Consider the following 14,040-nt stretch of genomic DNA (forward strand, 5'->3'; position numbering starts at 1 on the left):
GAGGTGGGGAGCTTGAGGGGAAGGGCTGGAGCCCCAAGGTTTCCCAAGAATTCAGCTAGAAGCCAAAGTGGTAGGCACATCTGATACTTCCAAGAGGATAAGCCAAGTCTTTTCATTAAAATTTACAAATCAGAACGTTGGCTCTCTGTAGAGAAAGAAGTGATTTGTGTTAAGTTCATCTGACAAAAGAATTTACTGCCGAGCGCAGTGACGCAAGCCTGTAATCCCAGTGGTTTGGGAGGCTGAGGCAGGAGGTTTGTGAATTCAAAGCCAGCCTCAGCAATGGCAAGGCGCTGCGCAACTCAGAGAGATCCTGTCTCTAAAATAACACACACAAAGGGCTGGGGATATGGCTCAGTGGTTAAGCACCCCCACATTCAATTCGCAGTACCCCAAAAAAGAAAAGAAAAATGTTACCAAGTGACATTACAAAACCCATTGTGAAGAGACCAGAAGAAGCAAGAACCTATTCTAAAGAGAGCTTTGATTTATAAAATGGAAAGAGAGGCATATCAGGTAGGATGTTATTGAAAGGAATTATATTATTTGGTAAAGTAAAAAGTGTTCAAACCAAAAAGTGTTCCATTCATTCATTCTTTAATACATAGTGCTAGGTATTCAAGGGGACTTTGGTAATGATATTAAACATCAATACATCAATATGTATTGATTCCATATTTGTCATTTTCTATAAGCCAGAAAACAATTTAAAATAAATATCTGGAGGCAGGTTCACATAAAACAAGTATTTGGAAAACATTTCTTTGTAGTATTGTCATGAAAAATTTAAAAATCTTGGAGCTGGGGTTGTGGCTCAGTGGTAGAGCGCTTGCCTAGCATGCATGAGGCCCTGGGTTCGATCCTCAGCACCACATAAATGTAAAATAAAGATATGGTGTCCACCTAAAACTAAAAAAAAAATTAAAATCTTACTCTATGCAATTCCATAAACAAATCTGATCTGTATTTGAATAAGAATTATAAGAATTTTTTATTGAACTTTAAAAAAATTAATCTAATAACCTACAATGGAATTTCTAAATAAACTTTTGCTTGGATATCATTATGTACAAAGATAAAGTAATTCAAGAAGCAGTCAATGAAAGAACCAACCATATTTTGCCCAGCACTATTCTAGTTGTTACAAAGGATAAGCATTTGAAGAGAGAAGACTTTTTCTTTCAGTCAAGATGGAGCAATAGCAATTGGATTTATTCCACCACCTGGGAAGGAAGGAGGGAAGGAGGGAAGGAGGGAAGGAAGGAAGGAAGGAAGGAAGGAAGGAAGGAAGGTTGGTTTTTAAGACTGTTTGAGGCAATGAAGGACAGTCACTGAAGGGAGGGAAAATGAACAAAGTTCTACAGTTACCCCATCTTATTGCCTCATGAGGATATCCAGGCTGTGCACAAGGAAACTCAGCAACTTCTCTGAATTGATGATAAAACTGTGAGTCCAAAGAGACTAAGTGTCTAGAATTTGCAAGACAGGGTGCTGGAGAGGAGAGAGCTGTATAGAGGCTGGAGGTGCCTGAAGAGTCCCCCTCAAGTATTTGGCATGATTAACTCATGTGTGTGAGGAAGCTACCCAAGGCCAGGGAAAGAACTGCCTAGCAGATTAGAGAACAGTGCCAGGTTCACACAAGACTGGGAACAGTGGCTGTTCCCACGACAAACTAGAAAACTTCATAATTCATGGGGCATTGAGTACAATACTCAAAGGGTAGTGGAGAATAATTAACCCTACACTAAATAATGCTCTGTCCTGCCTAATAACTCTTAAAAGCAAGACTAAAAGGATCACACTGAAGCTGGGGATGTGGCTCAGTGGTAGAGCGCTTGTCTAGCATGCAGGAGGCCTGGGTTCAATCCCCAGCACACACACACACACAAAAAAAAAAAAGAAAGAAAGAAAGAAACTGTTTCCAAGTAATCATCTGAATCCCACAACAAAACTCAAAAATATTTATAGAAATACCAAAAACCTCTTGTAAGATAAAATTCACAACATCAGCCATCTAATCAAAGATTTCCAGGCATACAAAATATTAATTATAAGGAGAAAAACCAATCAATCAATTAAAATTGAACTAGGACTGACATAGACGTTAGAATTAACAGATAAGTATGTTAACATAGTTACTATCACTGTATTTCATAATTCAAAAACATGCATCTAAAATATGCAAAGTGAACTTTTAGAGCTGAACACTACATTGAGTAAGATGAAAACTATGTTGACTAAGATTAATAGCATATTAGATATAGCAGAAGAAAATTATTGACCAGAAAGGCAGAAACTATTCAAAATTAAATACACAGAGAAAAAAATAGTTTAGTCGGGCGTGATGGTGCACGCCTGTAATTCCAGCAAATCAGGAGGCTGAGGCAGGAGGATCACAAGTTCAAAGCCAATATCAGCAACTTAGTGAGGACCTAGGCAATTTAGCAAGACCCTGTCTCAAAATTTAAAACAAAAAGGGGCTGAGAATGTAGCTCAGTGGTAAAGCACCCCCGGGTTCAATCCCTAGTAATGGGGGGAAAAATAGTTTAAAATTAAAGAGCATCAGCTATCTATGGGACTTCAAATAGTCTAAGATATATGTAATATATGAATTGGAGTCCCTGAAAAAGAGGGGAGTACAGAAAAAATATTTGAAGACATCATGTCCAAGCCAGGCATGGTAGCACATGCCTGTAATCCCAGTGTCTCCAGAGGCTGAGGCCAGAGAACCCCAAATTCAAAGTCAGCTCAGGCAACTCAGCCAGACCCTGTCTCAAAGTAAAAAGGGCACAGGAATATATAGCTCAGTGGCATAGTGTTTGACTAGCATGTGCAAAGTCGTGAGTTCCACCCCCAACACCTTAAAAAAAAAACAAAAAAACAAAAAACAATGTTCAAGTATTTTCTAAAGTTGATGAAAACTACAAACCCACAGATCCAAGAAGTTCAAGAGCCCAAAGCACAAGAAATCTGAAAAAAAAAAAGCACTAATATACATGTAATTAAATTGCTCAATATATGTGAGAAAGAGAAAATCTTAGAAGCAGCTGGGGGGCATATTATGTAGAAGAATAAATATAAAGATAGCAGCAGATTTCTCCTTGGAAATAGTGCAGTGAGAAAGAATACTTCAAAATATTTTAAGTGCTAGGAAAATCCCCCAACAATTTGTCAATCTAAATCTTTAAACTAAGCAAAAATACCTTCAAGGGCAATCCCTACTGCAGTCCCCTCTTGACCCTGTGAGAGTTCTGTTTCTATTCTTTACACTTGAATAAATCCCACTCCTTTCACAATTAAAATAAAAATTCTTCAAAAATAAAGGTATGCTGGGTGTGGTGGCACATGCCTGTAACTCCAGCAATTTAGGAGGTTGACACAGGAGGATCACAAGTTCAATGACAGCCTGGGCAACTCAGTGAGACCCTGTCTCAAAAAAAAATTATTTTTTTTTCTTTTTATAAAAGGACTGGGGATGTAGCTCAATGGTAAAGGGCTTGCCTGATATGTACAAGGACCTGGGTTTGATCCCCAGAACCATAAACAGACAAACAGGTATAATAAAGATCTTTTCAGGCATACAAAAACTGGAAGAATTCATCACCAGCAGAACCACACTATAAGAAACTGTTAAAGAAAGTCTTTCAGGAAGAAGGAAAATGATACCAAATGGAAACTTCTATCTACCCAAAGGAATGAAGGCAAAACCACAAGATTAAAAAAAAAATGTTTATATCTTTTTAGAAGATAACTAACTGCTTAAACAAACAACAAAAAGACATATTGCGTAATTTATAACCTGTACAAATAAAAAAATATAACAATAAAAGAGAAGGGTCAGGAGAAGAGAAATGGAAGTATATTATAGAAAGTTTCTTATACTATATGTGACATGGAGGAAGTAGGCTATGATAAGATATGTATATAATAAACCCTGTAGCAACCACTAAAACAACAAAACAAAAATTGTAGCTACTAGATGAAGAAAGGAGATAAATGGAATCATGAAAAGTATCAATCAATTCAAAAGAAGGCAGGAAAAAATAAAGGAACAAAAATGAAATACAGTAAATACAGAAAAAAAAAAACGCAAGATAATACAGATTTAAACCCTAACTCATCAATAATTACATTAAAAGTAAATGACCGCAGGGTAGGGTGAGCCAAGGGGTTTGAGACCAATCTGGCAATATAGCTAGACTGCATCTTAAAAACAACAAACAAACAAAGTCAACAGGCTATCCTGTATCCATGTACATGAGGTATCTATGCAGCCAAACTCAGAAACATAAACAGAATGGTAGTTCCCAGGGGCTAGGGGAGGGGAAAATGGAGTTATTTAATGGATATAGAATTTCAAGTTTGCAAGATAAAGAAGTTCCAGAGATTGGTTGCACGATGATGTGAATATACTTAGCATTACTAAATTGTATACTTAAAAATGGTTAAGATGCTAAATTTTATGTTATGTGCTTTTTACCACAATTAAAACAAAGCAACCCCACGTATTTCTTTGAGGTGAAAAATAAAAGTAAATGGTTTAAATGCTCTAATTAAAAGGCAGAGATTGTCAGACTGGATAAAAAAAGCAAGAGCAAATTATATGGTACTTGTAAGAAGTACACATTTACTATAGAGACACAGATATGTTTAAAAAATTAAAGGATAAAAAAAGATATACCATGCTAACACTAAACAAAAGAAAGATGGAGTGACTATATTAATATCGCACAAAGAAAACTTCAGAGCAAAGAACGTTTCTATGACAAAGATCATTCCACAATAATAAAGGAGTTAATTCATCAAAAAGTTTATGGACTTACTAACAACAGCTTTAAAATACATGACATAAAAATGAATAGAACTGTAAATGCAAATGTAAAAAAATCCTAATTTCAATACTCCCTCTTAATAACTGATACACGAGTAGGCAGAAAATAAGCAAGGGTATAGATGACTTAAACACAGTCAACTTGACCTAATTGATATTTATAGACTACACCACCCAACAATAGCAGGATGCACATTATTTTCAAAAGCACAAGGAGAATTTACCAAAACAGGCCATATTCTGGGCCGTAAAACAAGTCTTATTAAACTTAAGATTCAGTTCATACAAAATGTTCTCTCACCACAATGGAATTAAGTTAGAAGTCAGTAATAGAAAATTTCTTGGAAAATTCTCCAAATACTTGGAAATTAGATAATGTACTTCTAAATAACTCACAGTCAAAGAAAAATACAAAAGGGAAATGAGGATGTATTCAGAACAGAATGAAAATGAAAATCCAACCTATCAAAATTTGTGGGTGCTATTACATCAGCACTTGAAAAATCTCAAACCAATAATCTCTGCTTCCACCTTAGGGAACTAGAAGAAAAAAAAGAGCAAATGCAGCCCAATAGGCAGAAGAGAGGGAATAATAAAGATCAGAGCAGAAATCAATGAAATAGGATACTGGAAAACAATGGAGAAAACCCAATGAGGCCCAAAACTAGTTCTTTGAGAATATCAATACTGATAAACCTCTAGCCACATGGATTAGGGGAAAAAGAGAAAAGACACAAATTATCAATATCAGGAATGAAAGACCTGACTTCTTCACTTGAGATTTTACGAGTTGCTGAAGTCATGTACAATGTGGCTTTTTATGGGAACTCTGCTACCAAAAACAGACATGTCATTGTAATTTCATTTATATGAAATTTTAGAACAGGTAAAACTACAGTAATCGAAAGAAGATCAAGGATGACATGGGGCCTGGGATAAGAAGATGGATATTGACTGAAAATGGGCACCTAGATACTTTGGTGGGGGGTAGGAGTATTCTGTTTGTGGTGGTGGTTACATGGGCAAAATTCATTCAAAATGTACACTTAAAATTGGCACATTTCATTTATGAAAATCATACCTCAATAAAGTTGAGTCTTAAAAAAAAGACATGTAAAATGCATAAAGCACAAGCTATGAATGCAATTTAAGGGAGTTGTGAAGTCTGCCAACGCTTCATATTTTTCATTTTTCAATTTTGGCATTTTAGAGAGATTTATTTTCAGCAACAAAGAGGGATGTAAATGGAGCTCTCCACTGCTACAGGACCCTAGACCAATAACCCTATATTTCCCATAACTTATATATCAAAACAATCAACATTAAACATTAACCAGCCATTACAAAGATATGTTGTACTTTTAAGGAAAGAAATACCGGGGCTGGTGGTGTAGCTCAGTGGTAAAACATGGGCTCAAGGCCCTGGGGAGGGGAGGGGAGAGGAGGAAGAGGAGGGAAATAAGATCAAGAATGCTAGACACCAGCAAGGTGGCACATGCTTGTAATCCCAGCTATCTGGAGACTGAGGCAGGAGGATCATAAATTGGAGGCCAGCCTGGGCAACTCAGCAACATCCTCTCTTAAAATAAAAAAAAAAAAAAAAAGAAAGAAAAAAGGGGCTGGGGATGTAGCGCACTTGCCTAGCAAGTGCAAGGCCCTGGGTTCAATTTCCAGAAATACACACACACACACACACGCTTAAAGACAAGAGACAAGGGATAGATGACTTTATTTTCCAATAATACCATCCTGGGTCATCTAACTGCATAATGAGGTGTCTCTCTACTTCGCTCCATACAAGGGCCGAGGATGCAGAGGAGGAGACAGACGCGGTTGGTGCCCTCATGGTGCTTACATCCCAGCGGAATTGGGGGGGGGGGGCTGCAAACATCCCAAGTCAAGATGCCTTAATGTCTTAATGTACTGGCTTAATGTGTGGACTCTATGCCAGGGAATCAGGCAGCAGAGCTCCAGGGGTTCCCTACCTCTCTCTGGGCAGCGAGGATCATAGCCCAACGGCCTCCCCATCCCCATCCTGGCAGGGCAAAGTCTGGAACAAGAGCTCCCCTTTCCAAAGGCAGTGGCTGGAGGTCCAGAGATAAAAGCTTCTGGAAACTGCTAGCTGACCCCTCCTGTGCCTCATTGGCCTGACTTGTGTCACGTGTACTTTTCTGAACCAATCACCGTAAGGAAGATGAGGCCCTTAAGCCAATCAGGTTTCCCCAGGAACAGGGTGTGATAGGAATTAGCTGGGCAGGCCCTAGAGACAAAAATTAGGAGACAGTTTGGTTAGTAGGAGATGAGGCTTGGGGAAGATTAATTCTAATTGGACTAAATGAACTCAAATATGCATATAATAAATGTAAACATTGGTTCAAGACACTTGATACGCCCTTAGCAACTTCCAGAAGAACTGATTCTAATACTGGTGTCAATCACAAACTACTTTAAAGGGAAGAACTTGTACCCAAACCATAGAAAAGTCCAGAGGTTACACTTCGTGACTCTGCAGTCCCTGAGCCATGGAATGACTCATCCTGCCACTGTTTTCCTGCTTGGGAGAGGCAAGACTTGAGCTGGCTCCAGAAGCACACAGCTTGTTGGCTTTCCGTCCCCAGCTCTGAGACTTGTGACTTGTCAGCTGGTAATCCCTTCAGCCTGTTCCCTCGCCTGTAAAATGGGCTATGAGACCTTTTTTATGGTAGGATTTTGGTGAGGTGACTAAATGGGATACTACATGTGAAGCCCCCTTTAACTGTACCTAGTATACAGTGAGTCCCCTTATGGATGCCACCATTATCCAACTTATGCAGAGCCAGCCCAAATGACAGCATCACTGGGTACACTTGGATACCTCTCTATTTCTGATTCACAATCTTCATCTTTTCAAAATCAGATGTTAGATTACAGTTGATTAAGAACAGGACTACCCTCTTACAGGTATTTATCAATTTTCTGCCTTTCTTCTATATTTTTTTTCTCAAATGCTTCTCCACCTCCACGGTTTCAGGAGCTGATACCAAACATTAAGAGCTCTGAAGGCAAGCTCCTTTCCTACCACTTATCTGATGTGTGACCTTGGGCAGGGACTTCTCAGGGTAATTCTGATCTGCAAAGTGAGTGTAAAACATCTTTGTCATCAGGTGATTGTGTGAATGATGGGAGCACTTCTATGAGAAGGGTCCCCTGAGGGTCTGTTATGTGATAAGTCTTGATTGGTGTTGCCTATTATTATTATTACTATCTCATCTATCAACCATGACCATGACTCCTATTTTTGTTACAATCCGTTGGTCTTAATCTCTCTCCTTAACTCCAGCTGCTTATTTCCAAAGAACATTCGTCACAAGGTCCACCCAAAATTAATTAATTTTTTTGGTACTGGGATCAAACCCAGGGACACTGAGCTTCATCTCCAATCTTTTTTTGTATTTTTTGAGTCAAGTTCTTGCTAAGTTGCCCAGGTTGCCCTGGGACTTGAGATCCTCCTGCCTCAGCCTCCCAAGTTGCTAGAATTATAGACCAAATATTCATTCTTATTCTATCCTCAAAATATACCCATCTGCTCTCTCCTTTCCTCAAATTTCCTCTTCTCCCCTGCAGCCGTTCTTTCCATGAACGTTAGCACCTATGGAAAACCAAAAGCATTGTGCCCTGTTTCAATAATTCCAGACACCAGGAAACCTCACTTTCTTCCTTGCCTTCCCTCCCTCAAATCCTTAGAAGTGGAGGACACTTCCATCCAACTTGAGGGAAACGAGGCCAGAATTGTGACTTGTTCAGGATCATCAAGCGGGCCGCAGGAAGCATCCAGGCCTCCTCCTTTCAAGGTGACCCCCCTTCCATCACTCTAGGTTTCCCTGAACCATGGACTCAACCTGCCAAGTTGTCCTAAGGGCCTGTCGCAGGCTCACAGTCTTGGACTTGGGACCCAGAGATGAGGGCCCCCAAGTAGTTCTTGAAAGCAACAAAAATCAAATATTTCTTGTTATGCAGACTTTGGAGGTGGGTAGCTACTTTGAGAATTTGCAAGCATTGTGAACAAAGTAAAACCCAAGCCTCAGGATGCCTGAGTCATTCTGAAGGTGACTCTGTTCGCCACAAGTGGGTACAAGTGATGTAAATTCTGCAGGGGTTGTGAATGGCTTACTCAGAGTTTTCCAATGAGAAATTCAGTGGCATGGAATTGAGGGTGCCCAGGGGAGATCTCTGCTTCACTTTCTCATCTCAGGTGTGTGGCTGCGGCTAAAACAGGTTCACATGAAGGCTTCAGGCACCACACATCCAGAGTGCTGAGTGTCCCTACTTCCTCAGACTATTGAAGTCAGAAAATTCCTGCCATTCCTGAGCTTGTAACAGAGACTCAGACCCAGTGACCTCCTTTTGTTCCTGCTGGGGGCTGCAGCCCCTCTGCAAGTTTCAACCCTTTGAATGAGCTCAGGCTTCCTCACAGAGATGCTGTTGCTATTGGTAGAGGAAAGGGGAGTAGAGGAGTGGGGAGATGACCCTAGGAAGGATCTAGAAGGTGAAAAGAGAATGGTCGCAGTTTGCCCCAGCCTTCTACCATCCCTGGGAGGGGAAAAAAAGCCCCAAAGAAAAACTGGAAGTGAGAGAGTGTTCTCTGTTCAGAGACAGACAGCAGAATAGAGGGGACTGGAGGGAGTAGGGAAGGGGAAGTCATTGTTTTAATGGGGACAGAGTTTTTGTTGGGGATGATGAAAACGTTTTGGGTATAGATAGAGGTGACGGTTACAAAACATTGGAAACTTAATTTGTTTAATGCCACCGAATTGTACACTTACCAAGAGTAAAAATGATAAATAGGATGTTATTTTACAACAACAAAAACCCTACAATAATCCTTTGTTCTCAGCAGTTCTTTTGAGATTGACTTCAAATAGACTGGCCCTCAAATCTATGAGGCTGCTTCTTTCTCAGATCATTGTACTTTGCTTTCGGCACAATTTAGAGAATTATGAGTGACACAAATGATTGAAACTCATTTTATTTTCTTCAGTGTTCAAACTTCCTTCATCCCTACCCAATACTGTCTAATCAGAAGAGGCTTGTCTTTACCAAAATCAGAAAAAATAAAGGAAAAAGTATAGGCCACCATCTCATGTGGGCTTCGGTTTAAGAAAAATCTCCAGTGCGAAATTTCAGATTTCGAAAACCATTTGGTGGTTGATTATTTGCCTTACAAAAGACGGCTTCACTCAACAAAAGAGTTTACTCCAAAGTTCCTTTAAGAACAGAGCTCCCTAGGGTATTTAATATTATTGGATTTTTAAAAATCATGCAGACCATTCAAGGACACGGCGCTGTAAATCCGTGAATGCATTGTATTGTGTTGTAAGAGGACTCAGGACTCTTTGACAAATGGACCATTTTGGCCCAAAGTAACACAAGGAAGGAACAAGATGAGTTTTCTTGGCCTAAAGTTCCTCGTGGCTTTCTGGGAGTTTGTGTGATTTATTTAAGACCAGCTAAGCCGTGGGCCTGCAATGTGTCCATTTAGAGAAAGGGCCTGTGCCAAACTTAGGGTCAAAGTTCTCACTCTGCTTATGCTGACCCCTGTCACCTGCCCTAACCAAAAAAGGTTCTCAGATGTGAGCTCAACTCTGTCCAGTGACGGCAGAAAAAAATATATCTGTTGCCAGAAAGTGGATTCTCTGGTGTTGAAGAATGATCCTTATTTATGTCTGCATAGGTACATTCTGGGGCCCATAAAGGTTTAATTGTCCCTCTAACTAGTTTTTTAAAAAACCCACAAAGAGGCTGCCAGCTTTCCCCAGAGTTTAAAACCAACTGAATGCGGTTCTGTGGAAACTGCTTTAAGTGTGTAACTCGCGCCGTGTCCCAGGGCACAAGGCACGATTGTTTTGGGGACTCCAAAGATGCAGCTCTCAGGAGGACTTTTGAAGTCAGTTTTTGTGACTGCTGCTGACCCTGGGTTGCTCTGCAAAGAGAGCGAGAGAGAAACTTCTTCATCCAGGATTTCTCCCGTGGTACCACTGCCCCCTACTGCCACCTTCCGGTTCAGGGGATACCTCAGTGTCACAGGACCCTAGATGTCATTCCTTTTCTCCTGAGAGAGCTAGATATTTCCACAAAGGTCACTCATGCAAACAAACGTGATACCGAAATGTGATGAGCGCTATGAAGAAAAAGTACAGGGTGTTGAGAAAAGCTAGCGGGGAGCCATGGAAGTTTCTCTGAGGAAGTCAGGCCTTATAAGTTAGATCTGCAGGATGAGAGGGAGTCAGGGAGGTGAAGGAGCTTTGCTTGAGCAGGGAGAAACATACTAGATGGAAGGACCAGTATGTGCAAAGACCCTGAGGCAGGAAGGAACAGAGCATGTTAAGATGTGGCTGGAGAAGTTGGCAATAAACACAACTTCCAGAATCTTCTTTGTCCTCTACGTTGAGCCTCCTGTCCCTTAAGATTTGTGATGGTTTCCCCATCCATCACACACACTTTGCTTTAGGCTTCAAAGAGCCACCTCCAGACGGCCCCAAGATTACCTCCACCCTTCTCAGACTCCACTTGGGGTCTTGTGAAGAAAACACATTTGTCAAGCGACTAAAGCAAATAGTTTTGACATGCGGTTCTGTACCGTTAGGGAGGCCATAGTGAAGTCAATCCCAGTTTACATGACTCCAAATGGTTCCATTTAAATGTCCCACCCTGTATTTACACATCCCTACCACTTTAGTTGGCTGTTTATCTTCCAGTGTACTCTACTCTGCTTGTAGTCTAGGCCTCTATTTAACTCCATCCCTTACTTTTTCCATCTCATGACCTATCATTTACATTTTTTTTCTTTAGGAAATGTAAATATTTATTTACAGCATTAGCTTTTACTCTTGCATTGCTCTATACATTATGGAGTAAACAGACTGTGATATGGGTTCTACTACTGAATTTTCCATAAATTGGTGGTGACCTTAGCCAAGTCATTTAACCTCACTGAGCATAAGATATGTCTTTGTAAAATGAGATGTTTTTCCTTTTTGTTTTAGCTAGCAAATCTGTATCCGGGATTTCTCTTAAAGTCTGTGATTCTATATCTTTTACATCTTTGTCTATCCACCTCTCTTTCATGATGTCTTTGCAGGTCAGACTTTCTGTATAATTTGGTTTTGAGGGGTAGTGTGCACAGAATAGAATTTGACAAATGAGAATAAATCATACTATTGAGATTGGGTTTAGGCTCACATGTATGGGGAATGGTTGAACAGTAGAAAATTCTAGTTGCAGGCTTGAAATTCTCACAGGTTGCTTTTCAAACTGGGGTGTGGGTACCCACAGGGTACAGAAGCATGACAGTGAGTATAGGAAGCCCTTCTCTCTAGAAAAATAATTCTATTCAAAGATTTGAGAAGGGGAAATCTCCCCTTCAAATATGCTTTGCATATTTGTATAAACATGGAGAGTATTAAAACATACATGGATATATTATGAATAGAAGATAAAAGTCACATGACATCTTAGTATAAAAAGGGAGCCATAGGCTGGACAGCTTTGGGATTACTATAGTGTGAACAGAAACATGGCTTTTACTTCTGTTTTTGAGTTGCTGGAGAAATACTTGCCTTATGGGTCTTTTGAGGTATGTGCACTTTAATAGGGTAAAGGTGTTAGATTACCAAGGAGGAACATTCCTGCTAAATAATTGACATATGTAGGAAATCCAGTTTCAGCCAGGGTCCTGGAGGTTGAGGGAGAGTCTGGCTGGACAGAAGACCTATCTCCAAAGACCAAGTGAGGTACAGAATCTTGCAGTACTGGCCAAAGGCTGGGCTTGAACTGATCCAAACACCTGGATGATCTCTCCCCCTCTATGTGACCTCCAGTAGACCTTGTTTGTACCCCAGCCCTGGTGCTTACAATGCCATTAAATGTTAGTTTTATTTTCTTGCATGTAGGTTTCTCAGAGTCAGGCAGATGGTGTGAATTAAGAAAAAGTATGTGATCAAGAGCCAAGACCTTCTTACCTTGTGATTCTTGCTTACTCCCTGAAATCTCTCAGATCCCATTTGCTCACCTATTAAATGGTCCAATATAACACCTACCTTGCCTACTGAATAGCTAGGCTTGTGTTCAGAGCGTATGGATTTGCAATGTAAAAGGACTGAGTAAATCATTAAACCAAAATCAGTGATTAACTAAGACCCCAAAGGGAAGGAGGGTATATCTCTCACATTATCTTTCTATTCCCCCAACCTCTAACTTTTGCCTGGTTAGTTCTGATAAGTATTAGTGATAAAAGATCATGAAATGCTGTACCTAGTCTGACCCTGGGAAAATTCTAATTTGTGTTCTCTGCTACCCCCAACTCTTTTTCCTCTTCTATCTGCAGTTTCCCACCCCCATGTTCTGCACAACTTTCGTCCTACTGACTATCCCTGAGAATTGGATATTAAGAGCACACTATTTCATTGATACAAATGAACTGTTACGGGAATTTCAGGCATCATTAGGGAGAGTTTTACAGCAATCCTTTTTTGTGGGGGGCAGGAACAAATTGGTATTAATTTATAAGCTTTCTCCCAGACATTAAACTGCCCAAACAGATTCCTGGATGTTTTTTAAAGAGAAATTAACTGCCCAGTCTAAATACCTCTCTCATAATAATGAAGCGACTATTTACTGAAGTGGCTGGTGGACATACATTCTTCTCAAGAGCACATGGAACATTCTCCAAGGTAGATCGCATGTTAGGGCATAAAACAAGGCTTAGTAAATCTAAGTCAAGTATATTTCCTGACCACAGTGGTATGAACTAGAAATCAGTAACAGCATGAAGGCCAGTCTGCCTCACAATTGATCCTCTAAGAGAAATGTCAGGAAAGGGCAAGGAGGAGGAAGGTTAGTTTGAGATATTCTTTGGGTGAACGGTAACTTTCTTCCTTTCCTGGGATTGAACCCAGGGGTGCTAAACCATTGGGACACATCCTTGGCCCTTTTAATATAATATTTTTAAAATATTTTCTTTAGAGACAGGGTCTCACTGAGTTGCACAGGGCCTCGTTAAGTTGCTGAGGCTGGCTTTGAACTCTCAATCCTCCTGCCTCAGCCTTCCAAGTGTCTGGAATTATAGACATGCACCACCACTTCCAGCTAATTCAGTTTCTTAGGCGATACTTTATTTTTTTAAGTTAAAAAACAAAAACAAACAAGCAAACAAAAATACCTTTTATGATAAG

At 40.0% G+C, this 14,040-nt stretch overlaps 2 non-coding genes across 2 annotated transcripts; both read left to right on the top strand.

Annotated features, from left to right (window-relative positions):
* The first annotated feature begins 802 nt into the window (after window positions 1-802).
* Trnaa-agc (transfer RNA alanine (anticodon AGC)) lies at window positions 803-875 on the top strand. The gene has a single exon. It is a non-coding gene; the product is annotated as a tRNA-Ala (tRNA).
* A 934-nt stretch (window positions 876-1,809) lies between these two features.
* Trnaa-agc (transfer RNA alanine (anticodon AGC)) lies at window positions 1,810-1,880 on the top strand. Its single transcript has one exon. It is a non-coding gene; the product is annotated as a tRNA-Ala (tRNA).
* Window positions 1,881-14,040: the final 12,160 nt, after the last annotated feature.

The sequence above is a fragment of the Marmota flaviventris genome, chromosome 6 (genome assembly GCF_047511675.1).
Source record: "Marmota flaviventris isolate mMarFla1 chromosome 6, mMarFla1.hap1, whole genome shotgun sequence".
In the NCBI taxonomy this organism is placed as follows: domain Eukaryota; kingdom Metazoa; phylum Chordata; class Mammalia; order Rodentia; family Sciuridae; genus Marmota; species Marmota flaviventris.